The sequence below is a fragment of the Eurosta solidaginis genome, chromosome X (assembly GCF_040869045.1).
Source record: "Eurosta solidaginis isolate ZX-2024a chromosome X, ASM4086904v1, whole genome shotgun sequence".
In the NCBI taxonomy this organism is placed as follows: domain Eukaryota; kingdom Metazoa; phylum Arthropoda; class Insecta; order Diptera; family Tephritidae; genus Eurosta; species Eurosta solidaginis.
Window position 1 is genome coordinate 10663319 of NC_090324.1, and position 13113 is coordinate 10676431.

Consider the following 13113-nt stretch of genomic DNA (forward strand, 5'->3'; position numbering starts at 1 on the left):
TCCGCATATTGCCTTATAACTCTAATGTTTATTGTTATGTTAGCCGATCCAACACCGGCTGCGCCATGCACAGTAATTCTGCGTAGAACACCTTTCCGCGTAGGCGGCCTTCGGCCGCGCTTATTTAAAATAACCCTGGGCTACGCCATGCCAAGTCCGGGTGTGTGGTATAACCGTGGCTACCGCCACGGTGATGTCCTTCCGCATATTACCTTATAACTCTTATGTTTATTGTTATGTTAGCCGATCCAACACCGGCTGCGCCATGCACAGTAATTCCGCGTAGAACACCTTTCCGCGTAGGCGGCCTTCGGCCGCGCTTATTTAAAATAACCCTGGGCTACGCCATGCCAAGTCCGGGTGTGTGGTATAACCATGGCTACCGTCATTTGATACCAAATTTAACCCCGAACTCATACATATTTGTATATGTAAGTATCATTTTCTCGTTTTTTTGTGGGATTTTCGTAGAACGCTTTGTTGCATTTTGTTTGTTGTTGCTTTGCTTTGCAGATAAGTTCAATGTAGGGCATCACATATACTATTCTACACAAAGCTTAACATATGTGAAGCGAGTCTAAAAGTTGAGATATTTTTAGAATATGGCGCTTTTGAAACTTTAAAGCTTTCCATCTAAATTTGCCATTAGATGCGTCAATGATCAAGGGTCCTCGGAAACCCCTTTCTCTTCTAAAGTGAAACTTTGTGAGATTTTCCCACTTCATGTCCTAAAAATAGAAAACTTGGATTTGAACATCGCGCGATTTTAACCGATTTAACTGATTAAGCCTCCTATCGCCTGAACCGTTAATGATAAAACCTTGAATCAACTTGTGGATTAATCTACACGTGAATACCTACAATATGTAAAAACAAAATCGATTCCATCTTGCTTGGTTCAAGAGATATGCACACTCATCGGTTTTAATCAGCACTGATCGATTTACCCATCAGTATGCGGTAGAAATTGAACCGTTATAGATAGAGGATTGGATCAAATTGTGAATGGTGCTAAACGGGGTTGGCTATCTAATGCAAAAATAAAATTTTGAAAATCTTGCGAAGTTCAAGAGATATGGCGCCAAATCAGGTTTCGGGGTCATATGTGTACCGATAAACTCCATTTTTTCGTTGAAGGGTTAATTATGGAACTATCAATCAAATTGTCGTTTAATCTACAAATGGGTACCCACATATTGCCCAAAAAAAATTTCCTATCCTGCTTGGTTCAAGAGATATGCACACTAATCGGTTTCTAATCAGCACTGATCGACTAACCCATCAGTGTGTGGTAGAAACTGAGCCGTTATAGATAGAACATTGGATCAAATTGTGAATGGTGCTAAACGGGGATGGCTATCTAATGCAAAAATATAATTTAGAAAATCTTGCGCAGTTCAAGAGATATGGCGCCAAATCGGGTTTCGGGGTCATATCTGTACAGATAAATTCCACTTTTTCATTGAAGGGTTAATTATGGAACTATCAATCAAATTGTCGTTTAATCTACAAATGGGTACCCACATATTGCCCAAAAAAAATTTCCTATCCTGCTTGGTTCAAGAGATATGCACACTAATCGGTTTCTAATCAGCACTGATCGACTAACCCATCAGTGTGCGGTAGAAAATGAACCGGTATAGATAGAACATTGGATCAACTTGTGAATGGTGCTAAACGGGGATGGCTATCTAATGCAAAAATAAAATTTAGAAAATCTTGTGCAGTTCAAGAGATATGGCTCCAAATCGGGTTTCGGGGTCATATGTGTACCGATAAACTCCATTTTTTCATTGAAGGGTTAATTATGGAACTCTCAATCAAATTGTCGTTTAATCTACAAATGGATACCCACATATTGCTCAAAAAAAAATTTCCTATCCTGCTTGGTTCAAGAGATATGCACACTAATCGGTTTCTAATTAGCACTGATCGACTAACCCATCAGTGTGCGGTAGAAATTGAGCCGTTATAGATAGAACATTGGATCAAATTGTGAATGGTGCTAAACGGGGTTGGCTATCTAATGCAAAAATATAATTTAGAAAATCTTGCGCAGTCCAAGAGATATGGCGCCAAATCTGGTTTCGGGGTCATATGTGTAGAGATAAACTCCACTTTTTCATTGAAGGGTTAATTATGGAACTCTCAATCGAATTGTCGTTTAATCTACAAATGGATACCCACATATTGCCCAAAAAAAAATGTTCTATCCTGCTTGGTTCAAGAGATATGCACACTAATCGGTTTCTAATCAGCACTGATCGACTAACCCATCAGTGTGCGGTAGAAATTGAGCCGTTATAGATAGAACATTGGATCAAATTGTGAATGGTGCTAAACGGGGATGGCTATCTAATGCAAAAATAAAATTTAGAAAATCTTGCGAAGTTCAAGAGATATGGCTCCAAATCGGGTTTCGGGGTCATATGTGTACCGATAAACTCCATTTTTTCATTGAAGGGTTAATTATGGAACTCTCAATCAAATTTTCATTTAATCTACAAATGGATACCCACATATTTCCCAAAAAAAAATTTCCTATCCTGCTTGGTTCAAGAGATATGCACACTAATCGGTTTCTAATCAGCACTGATCGACTAACCCATCAGTGTGCGGTAGAAATTGAGCCGTTATAGATAGAACATTGGATCAAATTGTGAATGGTGCTAAACGGGGATGGCGTGAAACTTTAAAGCTTTCTATTTAAACTTGGCTATAGATGCGTCAATCTACAAGGCTCCGAGGAAACCCTTTTCCTAAAGTTAAAATTTGTGAGATTTCCCACTTCATGTACGAAACATAGAAAAATTTCCGCCTCCGGCGCTTTTCTTTTATAAAATTCAAATTTGTGAGGTTTTCCTATTTCATGTCCAAAAAATGCGACGCTTTTCTTTAATAAGCTTTAAATTTCAGATGTTTTCGATTTCATGTAAAAAAGCTAACAAAATCAATATGGTAAACAGAATGAAATGAATAAGCATTAGGTCTGAGACTTATGGCAGGATTTTGTAGCCTTTGACAGACATAGAGGAAGATTTGCAAATATGCTTTGGTTATTTCAAAGCGAAGTAAGTAAAGTTTTATTGTTTATTTTATGGCGGTTTCAAAGCGAAGTAGCGCAGAAAAAGCACTTATGTCAGTCTGTGTTAAGATTACAACAGAACGGCTTGCAGTTCGCTTTGATCCGCAAAATTGTTCTATAACAGATTAACTTTTCATTACGTGTTGAAGTCGAAGCATTGCCAAAGTTGAAGTCGTACGCGAAGCCAATGGCAAAAATAGTTATACCGTACACATCTGGCACTATCAAATACTCGTTGATAGTTTAACGAATACGCATGTATGCATGTTAGCATTCCTTGTTTTCGTTTGTTTAATTTCAACAACGAAAAAAAAGCGATAATTGTACCGGCCGGTTTTTCGCTAATAACTTTAAAAATGTTTCAAAAAAAAATAGTTTCCGCTAATGAATTCTGAATCTTGACGAAAATACGCGTCTTTGGATACTAGTTTCGACAAGTTCGACGCGAATTTTAAGTGCAAAACTTAAGTCGTAATATTACCAAATTTCGGTATTTAAAAGCTATTTTTTCATAAACCAAGAGTTTCCTAGAGTTGCGGATAATAATTTTGTGATTTTTAGGACTCCCCCCACCCCCCGAAAAAAAGTTGGAAAATCGTGGCACCTTGTATAAAATATTCCCCGCATTAGCAGCCAGGGCTATCAGCTCTATTCAATAATCTTTCGGTTAAAGTATATCATAAAACTAGAAGTAAAGTTGGCCCAAGATTTTCGAGTGAGAAATCATAAGGGCCGTTTTCTCGACTGCGTGCTAAAATTTATCTCTTCTTCAAACGAAATTTTGTTTTCTGTAGTGCTTGTTTTGTTTATTCCGTCGAAAAATTTAACAGGCGGTCAATCCGGCCTTTAAAATTTATCGGCTCGAAAACCACAAAACAGCTGATTGTCAAGTGAATTTATTTTGAAAGAAAATTAAAAAATAAATAAAATTAAAATTGCTATGGAAAACTGACGTGTGTTTTATGTGCATGCACTGGAAGAAGCATATGAGGAAACAAGTTAGCGAACTATAGCCAAGAGGACTTTTCGCAACCGCTTGGATTATTTTGAAGAGTACACGGAGGAAGAATTCACGAAAAGGTTCCGGTCGAAAAATGCACCTGCATGGATATTTTAAGTCGCATTGAAAGCGCTATTACGCCCAGCACTAATAGGTAAGTTATAAATAGCAGTGTTTACTTTTGCTACTCCAGAGCAACTGCTTGGTTGCTGTGCCTCCGTTAGTATTGATCTTATGACTGCTGTGTATGATCCCATGACCAGGTTTGGTTATAGGCCACAGTTTCTGTTGAATATTCCTTTGCTCCAGAGTGGCAATAGCAATAAAGGTTTTATTCCACGAATAATCCAAATCTGAACTTAAACAAAGCATAGGACCATGGGGTAAACCTAAATCAAATATTTAAATGTTATAAAAGCAAATGTTAACCACATAGCTATGAGCTACGTCCATGTTATCCCCACTGAAACCGAACTGCCGAAGCCACTTCCAGCTTAGTTAACCCATTTTATACTCGAACAACTCACATTGCCCATTTGTCTCCATTCTCTGCTGAAGTCCAAAGCCAGACCAATAGCAAAAATAACACTATAAAAAAGCAAAGCATAAAGCTGGGTATTGCCTTCACGCGTGAAAAATGTTGCAAGTGGCCTAGAAACCATTTGAAATCGCAATTTCAGTGCCTAGAATGAAAAATATATTCCTATCATCGTATCCCATCTTATTCAATCCTTTCCACGTCTTGAACTTGTTTTTTCATGGCGTAATTACTTTGGCAACATTTTTTGCCTTGAAATGTTGCTAACGCCTATAATTCCAAATTCTTTGATTTTGCGGCTTGAAAAACTATTCTACAAGGTAGCAATAATATGCTAGAAACCTTTGTTATACTTCATTTATCTGAAAACAAAAAGCAATTAATACTCTTCATTTATATATTTTTCAGACGAACCAATGTTACACCAAAAACTAAGCTCAGGTTTTATGCAACAGGAAGTTTTTTAATAACTGTGGCCGACTTTTGTGGAGTAAGCGAACCCACGGCATGCAGAGTAGTAAGAGAAGTGTCCAGTGTTATTGCATCACTCTCTAAAGATTGGGTGAAATTCCGTGATCCAGCTGGCATGGAGCAAACTGTATTCGATTTTTATAAAATCGCAAAATTTCCCAGATTAATTAGGGCTATTGACTGTACCCACGTTAGGGTGCAATCACCAGGTGGTGACAATGCGGAAATGTTCCGCAATGGAAAGGGTTATTTTTCACTCAATATTCAAGCGGTGTGTGATGCAAACTTACGTTTTCAAAATTTAGTAGCGAGGTGGCCAGGATCTGCTCACGACAGTCATATATTCAACTGTAGCCGTTTGAAATACCAACTGGATACGGGATATTTTAAAGACTATATGATCCTTGGGGACAGTGGCTACAAACAATGTCGATATATGATGACTCCCCTACTAAATTCACAATCTGCGGCAGAAAGGTTATATAACGAGTCCCAGATTCGTACTCGGAACACCATAGAGCGAACTTTCGGAGTTTGGAAACGACGTTTTCCAATCTTATCTATGGGGATTCGAGTATCAATGGACACCGTTATGGCAATTATATCGGCTTGCGCAGTTCTTCATAACATTGCTATATCTGCGAAAGATCCGCTTCCTCCAATAGATATTGAAATATCACCATCACAGATTTTAGAGGAACCTGAAACCAGCTTTAGAACCGACGGAGACTCAACTGCGAGAACTGTTTTGATAAGCGACTATTTTGCAAGGTAAATTTCAAATACAAAGACCCGGTTTTTCAGTTGAAGTTTAAACTACAGTCAAAGTTGACTGGAGTTTATTAGTCACTTTGTTCATTTTCAAAAATTTTGCTGCCTATCTTGATTTAAATAGTCAAAGTGGCAGGGTTGAACTCTAGTCAACTTTGACTGGAGTTTAAACTTGAACTGAAAAACCGGGCCTAAATACTATATTATTTTTTCTAAATTCAAGTTTTTATTTATATTTTTATTTACAGGCTATCAAGACCAGCTTAACAGGATGGGTTTAATTTTACATTATATTCTAATCATATACCCCTTCGCGTGATTGTAGCTGCACTCATATTGCCATGTTTTTGGATGTGCTTTGACCTTGTATTTAAAGTTGGTTCAAACACACCGTGTCACATGAAAATATACACTCGCCAGCATATGTCTGCGTACAGGTGGTTTTTTGCAATTTTTATCAACTTTAGCCTCAGTAGAATAATTTTAGCTAATTTCCATATAAAAAAATACATTTAAAAATTTATATGAAAACAAATTGTCAAAAATCAGCTTCTTATGTATGGACAAAGGCTTCAAATCAGTTGTCCCTTTTTACGCTTGCCAAAAAAATTTTTAGTTTCGTTTTGGTATGGTGAAAATATTGTTCAGGACATTCATACATATTTGGATGTTCTGCGCTAAATCCCAGCATCTGTCGATCATGCTTCCAGCTCACACAGCTGTTGTTGTATTAACGATAAAGACACTCCCCGAATGTTTTGGGGTGTGTTATCGATGTTGATGGTCCTTTGCTGGATACAGATCCGGTACGTTCCGCTAACAAAGCACTATAAAGGTGCTGGCCCGACCATCTCGGGAACGACTAATATGACCACATTAAACCTTCTAGGCCATACCGCCCGTTGTAGTAGAAACGATTGTCAAAGCAAAACTATTGATCGAAACGTTGCTGATCTTGTCAAAGGTAATGTAATGAACGCGAGCAAATAACATAGCTAATAGAGCGGTTGAAGGGCTCTTTTGTTTTTTTCTACATAGACTATGACAGAGATATTGAACCTTCAGCGAAAATACTCCAATGAAATAATTGCCAGAGTCAGTCAGGCCGCCCTCAAAGCTATCTCGGCATTTGAAATGAAATCAGCACTGGTCCTTGAGTGCGTGGAAAAGCTGAATCAACTAGGAGCACACAACGAACTACTGTTGGCTTGGGTTCCTGGCCACAGGGGAGTTGAGGGTAATGAGCAGGCGGACATCCGGACGACCTATTGGTCCTGAGCCATTTCTGGCAGTAGGCCCGCAGTAAATTAGGGGGCATCTATTAGTAGAAGAAATGGAAAAGAGGGAAGAACAATGGCGTAATATGCCAGGCCTGAGACAATCTAAGCTTCTGTTAGGGGGTTACTGCACAATTCGATGCAGGGCATTAATAGGCCTCTCGAAAGATAACCTAAGCATCCTAACAGCTATTCTTACAGGACACTGTAGACTGAACAGCCACATGCAAAAGCTGGATATAATATCGAACAACACATACCGATTTTGTGATCGATCAGCGGAGACGGCGGACCATATCCTTTATGCAATCTCAAGACGTAGGGCTAAGTTCATGGGCTCAATATGCCCAGATCATTCTCACATAAAATCTCTCAAGCCAGGTGAGCTGCTAGGGTTCATCAGAGATGTCGGCTTGGATGAGATGTTGTGAAGCAGCTGAGGGCATAATAGACCTATGGTCACAGTGCAATCCTCAATTAATTATATATCTATCTATTTTAACAGATATATTAATCTGTAACTCGATCAATGATCGGTTTCGAATTGTTTATTCTATATGCATATAGTGTTTGTGATTATGGTACTTATTAGTATCTTGAAAAATAATAATTTTTACTTTATTTTACGATAACAATGTTTTTCTGAATACATTTTAGAAATTATTAAATTAGCGCGTGGTGAAGGCGATTCACAAATCTCGAAAACAACACAATGCGAGCAAGACACTTATGAAATGCAAGTGCGTGCAGCAAATATAGGTAACTGTAATTTTGTTCAGTTTGTTAGCTCAGCAATCAATTTTTCTCTCTTCCAGTGCGCGCTGGCGAATCACTAATGAAGCTTGTATCAGATATTAAACAATATCTCATACTAAACGATTTCCACTCAGTCAATGAAGCAATTACAAATAACTCACAACTATTTCGTTCAAAACAAATGGAATGTGATAAGAAATTAATGAAATTACGTGATGAAATAGCAATGGATTTGTATGATCTCGAAGAATACTATACTAGCATATTTAAATGAAAATAAATAACAATTAAAACAACAGCTGCAAAAAAACTAAATATTAAAAATTCACAGTTATCGGTTAGTCTGAACTCTGGGAATCTTCATCGTCCACATATTCGAAGTTCGTTTTGTGTATGCAATATGGTGCTGGCGTATCTTTGTTGGGACTGATTTTTTCTTTTGGTAATGGTTTGCCGGCGCTTGGTCTGGTTTTGCTGCAAATAATAGATTAATTCAGCAGTTATTTTTTTTTATAAAGTCGCCCAATATTCAATACCTTCCATCAGAAGTTTCAACGAAAATAAGTTTTTGTTGGTAAATTGATCTCTGACTCACATTTCACATTGATATTATTGCCAGCTTTAAAACCTGACTCAAATGATTAATACCATTTCAAAATTTCGCTATCAGCAATGAAATTGTTTTACAAAAGCGAAATCCTCCATAAATCTTTCTATATAGTTATATTTATATATAGCGTGTTATAGCTACAAATATTCATATAATGTTGGGTTGTAAGGTATGGAAGCGGTCGAGATAGGTAGACATAAACTTGCCTACATAAAAATTATCTATGTATGTCGAAAATAATTTTTATTGGGCAATACCCGTTAACATTTCTGATTATATTTGCTTTGAGAACGAAGAAACACGCCTTCGATATATAACTATAGCACTTTACCCACTATTACGTGGCGGTTTTTTTTCTCTCCTAAAAAATTGTGATTTTGCTGATAGAGCGTATTGAATATAAGCTGAATATATTTCAGTTGCAACTTACCTCTTTTCAGGCAAACGCACTTTACCCGGTATGCTACAAAATGGGCGCAAATACTCAGGCAAACTGGGCGGCATCATATTATTACGATAAGTTATGCCATATATATGACCTGGGCATACCACCGAGGCGAGTACTTTTAAATTAAACGAGCTTGGCAGCGTTGAATAGTGTAATTCAAAATAATTATTTGTTTTATCTTTAATGCTTGTTTCATTGGTTAACTTCATTGTGATTAGAACATGTGAATCGTGACAACGAGAATTAAGTGCTAACCGATTTTTATATTCCTCCGTATTTGGTTCCTGTTCGATAAATATGCGCGCTTTCTCAACATCCATTTGGAAATGTTCCAAGCACAAAAAGTGTCCATGGTAGCTAAGGAAATTTATCATTTAAATGCACCAAACCACGCAATCGATTACCCAATTCGGCGACAAGTTCTTCATGGGCAAACAACTCCACAATCAGATGTATTTTTATAAGTTTTTGGTTTTTACTAAATTGAAAATGGAAGAATTAAAATTTTCACGCTGTGAAATTCCTTGCGAACCGTTCACGACGAGATGGAAAACGCGAATTGTCCGAAGAACTCATATTTTTTATTTATTTTTGTGGCACAGGTTTTAACTTTTATTTACTTTTTTACAGCTGTTTTTGACATTTCCTTTTCCTTCCGTTCGCAGCGCTACCACCTTTTCAAAAATATTAAATAACTATTCAACAGGAGGTTGAGAAAATGAACAAGAATTTATCTTGCCAACAAATTTACCTGCCCGTTGACTAATCCTTCCTTTAACAGGAAGTCGAGAAAACGGCCCTAAGACGCGTATTTACGTCTAGATCAAGAATCCGAAAGCGGAAGTTAACTTTTTTTTGCCAGTTTGGAAGTTATCCGCAAAAAACTGGTTTGTCTGGTACATATCATAAAGCGAAAATAAGTGTGACAAGTGCAAACTTGCAATTCGCGGGCAGACGGGAATTATATGTGTGGGTGTGTGTGCGAAAGTATACCACTCGACAGCAAAATGTTCCGGCTTGGATAGATATAAAGCTACTGCAATGGGAAAGCATCCAATGGTCAATTTTATTTGCGAAGAGTATATTACATACAAACATAATATTAACCTGGTATTTCGAATTCTGGCTGGCGAATTCTGTTTCACTAACAGACGAGGCTCTGGCGACCCCAAGCTCCTCATGGAACATGGGAGTGGGGAGGGAGGGAATGGCCTGAAGGTTTAATGTTGCCACATAAATCGTTCCCGAGATGGTCGGGCTAGCACCTTAATGGTGCTGTGGTACAGGAGCGTACCGGGTCTGTATCCGGCAAAGGACCATTACATCGATAGCACTCCCCAAAGCCTTCCGGGAGAAACCTTATCGCTACAACAACAACAACAACAAGATGCGGGCGTTAATGAAAACAATGGAGAAAAAAAACAACGAACGTTTGACGACCTTAAAAATGCATCAAGAAATGTATATTAAAAATGCAGCTGAAATTAAGAAAGTACGGGAGATAGCAGAGAAAATGAAAAATCAAGCTGAAGTAGTGGGGAGGGAGAATGAGAAATTTTGTAGTGAAATAAAAACAATAGTAAAGGAGAAAAACAATGGGATACCACAACAAAAATATGCAAATATGCTAAGAACGGGTGAAAATAAAAGCACAGCTAGGGCCGTTCCAGAGCTTAAGAAACGTGCTCCTATTATTGCTCAACCGAAGGCAAAACAAACTAGTGAAAGAACAAGGCAAGATCTAAACAATAAAATTAACCCTAACGAGCTGATTGACAATAAACTGAGGTTTACAGATCATATTGATATATTGTTGCCAAAATGGGCAAACAAATTGGATTTTGGAAGAGATCGTGTAAACTTATTAGTAAGAAATGTGAGTTGAAAGTTTGTAGATCCATCATAGAACCGCACTTCTTATATTGCCCTACAATATTCTTTATTGCCAATTAAACACAAGTAGACAGGTTACAAATTATTCAAAACAAAGCTATGAGATTTATATTGAAAGTAAGGTACGACACTTCCATAAACAGCATGCTTGATGCACTAAACTGGCTGAGCCTACCTAAGTTAAAAACTTGTTTATCTGAATGAAACCCATTCTTATATATGCAGGGAAAATAATAATTTTAGATTACCTCTTCTCAAAACAGAAATGGACAAGCAAAATATATTTTACAAAGGCCTGAAATGTTTTAATGAACTACCTAATCATGTTAAAAATTGTGAAAACTTAAACACCTTAAAAAAAAGTTTATTAGAATATTGCAAAACCCTTCCAATAAGATAAAATATTTTGTATCTGTAGTTCATGTTACTGATCCTTGAGCATACATGGCAATCCAAATAGACACAGAGGAACCTTATGATTCAGGTCAAATACATATATCGCTCGCAATCAAATTAGGAAAGAATTCCTGAAAATATCGTCCTAGACAAACAGTTGGAGTGTTCATGTGAATCACGTATATTCCTACAACAATGATATATTATAATTAATTATGTTTACATAAAAGCTGGTACAGGGAGGATTGGAAACACGTCCTTTCCAACCGTCCGATAAGAGTGGCCCATTCTGCTGAGCTGCTAGCTTTTGGGTTGACCGGAATTAAATGCATTCCGACAGCATAAATAATAAAATTGTGTAATCATACGTCTTGGAGTAGGGCAGGATTGAGAACACGTCCTTCCAACCCCCCAATGATATGACTCCAAGACTCGCCCGTTGGGACCACCAGTTCCCGTGCTGGTCGGAATCTCATGCATTCCGACACCCCAAACGCTAGAAATCATATTATTATTAAGATGTTGTTGGACAAATGCCTGGTGGCAACGGCGCGCACCCGCGTATTTGTTATAGATTGATTAAGGCGAAAAGGAGCGAAGAAAATAAGAACACCAAAAGGTTTCATGTTAATAAAAAAAAGGAATTCACAGTGTGTCTTTATTGAATGTATATAAATACAACAAGTGTTTAGGAAGATGTTAACAAATGTTGTGGAAAGTTAAAATATTAAATATATTTGTATTAAATTTACACTCACGTGAACGTGCGATAACGTGTACCTTCGCTGGCTGCTGGATTCAAAGAGAAAAAGCCTCTTTGCCACATGAGCCGATGAACCCACGATATAGCTCCTTCGTTGGGTTTCCCGGCAACAAAGTTGCTGTACCGCGGGATCACAGCGGTAAAAATCTAGGATACATACGTACTACCACTCACAGATGCCTGTGTGTATTAGTGATCACAGGCATATGTGGGTGGTAGTAAACAAAGGAAAATAGAGTAAAGAAAATTATGTTGCGAGGGGGGGGGATATATTTAGGCCTGTGGCCTAGCATACCGGTCCGTTGCCGTAAGCAACAAAGAAAAAAATGAAAAAAAGGAATGCCACGTCATCGCACGTCCAGTAAGGCGTTATGTCGATGTGCAGATGCGTACTGCAAGCACTGAACGTCGCACGATGGACTTCGCGTCTCGTTGTCCTTGACGAAAAAAGAAAAGAAGTTATTAAATATACGTACGTGGTTTCTGATTCCGTGCAGTAATTACTTAGTTTTTACAAAGCGCTCCTATTTTTGGCAGGCTCCTGAGACTACCAGCCCGAATACGGTCGGTTGGGTCAGAAGACCGCCAACTGTTGTTGCTGGCGTTCCGCTCACCATCACTTCGGCGTATAGATCAGTGCCGAGTGTAAGCCGATCTGGCGATGAGCGGTAGAACTGAGGATCCGCAAGCCACATGAATTCAAAAGGCGCGGCAATCTTCGGGTCCACATTAGACGGCGAACTCAAGCGATAGTGGCCTTTGACCACTGCGGCTTGAGTGTTGAGGTGCGTCGATGACCCGAACTTGCCGCGCAGAATAAGGGTGCATTGCCCTGGTCCCTGGCACTCCAATTGGATATCACGTACCAGCTCTGCATTGACGATTGTGCTGGTGGCGCAGGGATCGATGATAGCACGAACCAGATGTAAATGCCCCCGCGATTCGATGCGCACTATGGCCGTCGGGGCATGAAAGGCCGCATGATGGGTGCTGGAGTAGCCGCCGGTAGGTTCGGAAGCCTTCCGGTGTACCACGCGATAGTTTCCTTGTACTTTGAGCTTCAAGAGTGTATGGCGTCGATTTATTCCGCCGCTGCTGTCTCTCG

General features: G+C 38.6%; 1 pseudogene; it reads right to left on the minus strand.

Moving 5' to 3' along the window:
- Positions 1 to 8236: 8236 nt before the first annotated feature.
- On the minus strand, positions 8237 to 9532 carry LOC137234777 (uncharacterized; annotated as a pseudogene).
- Positions 9533 to 13113: the final 3581 nt, after the last annotated feature.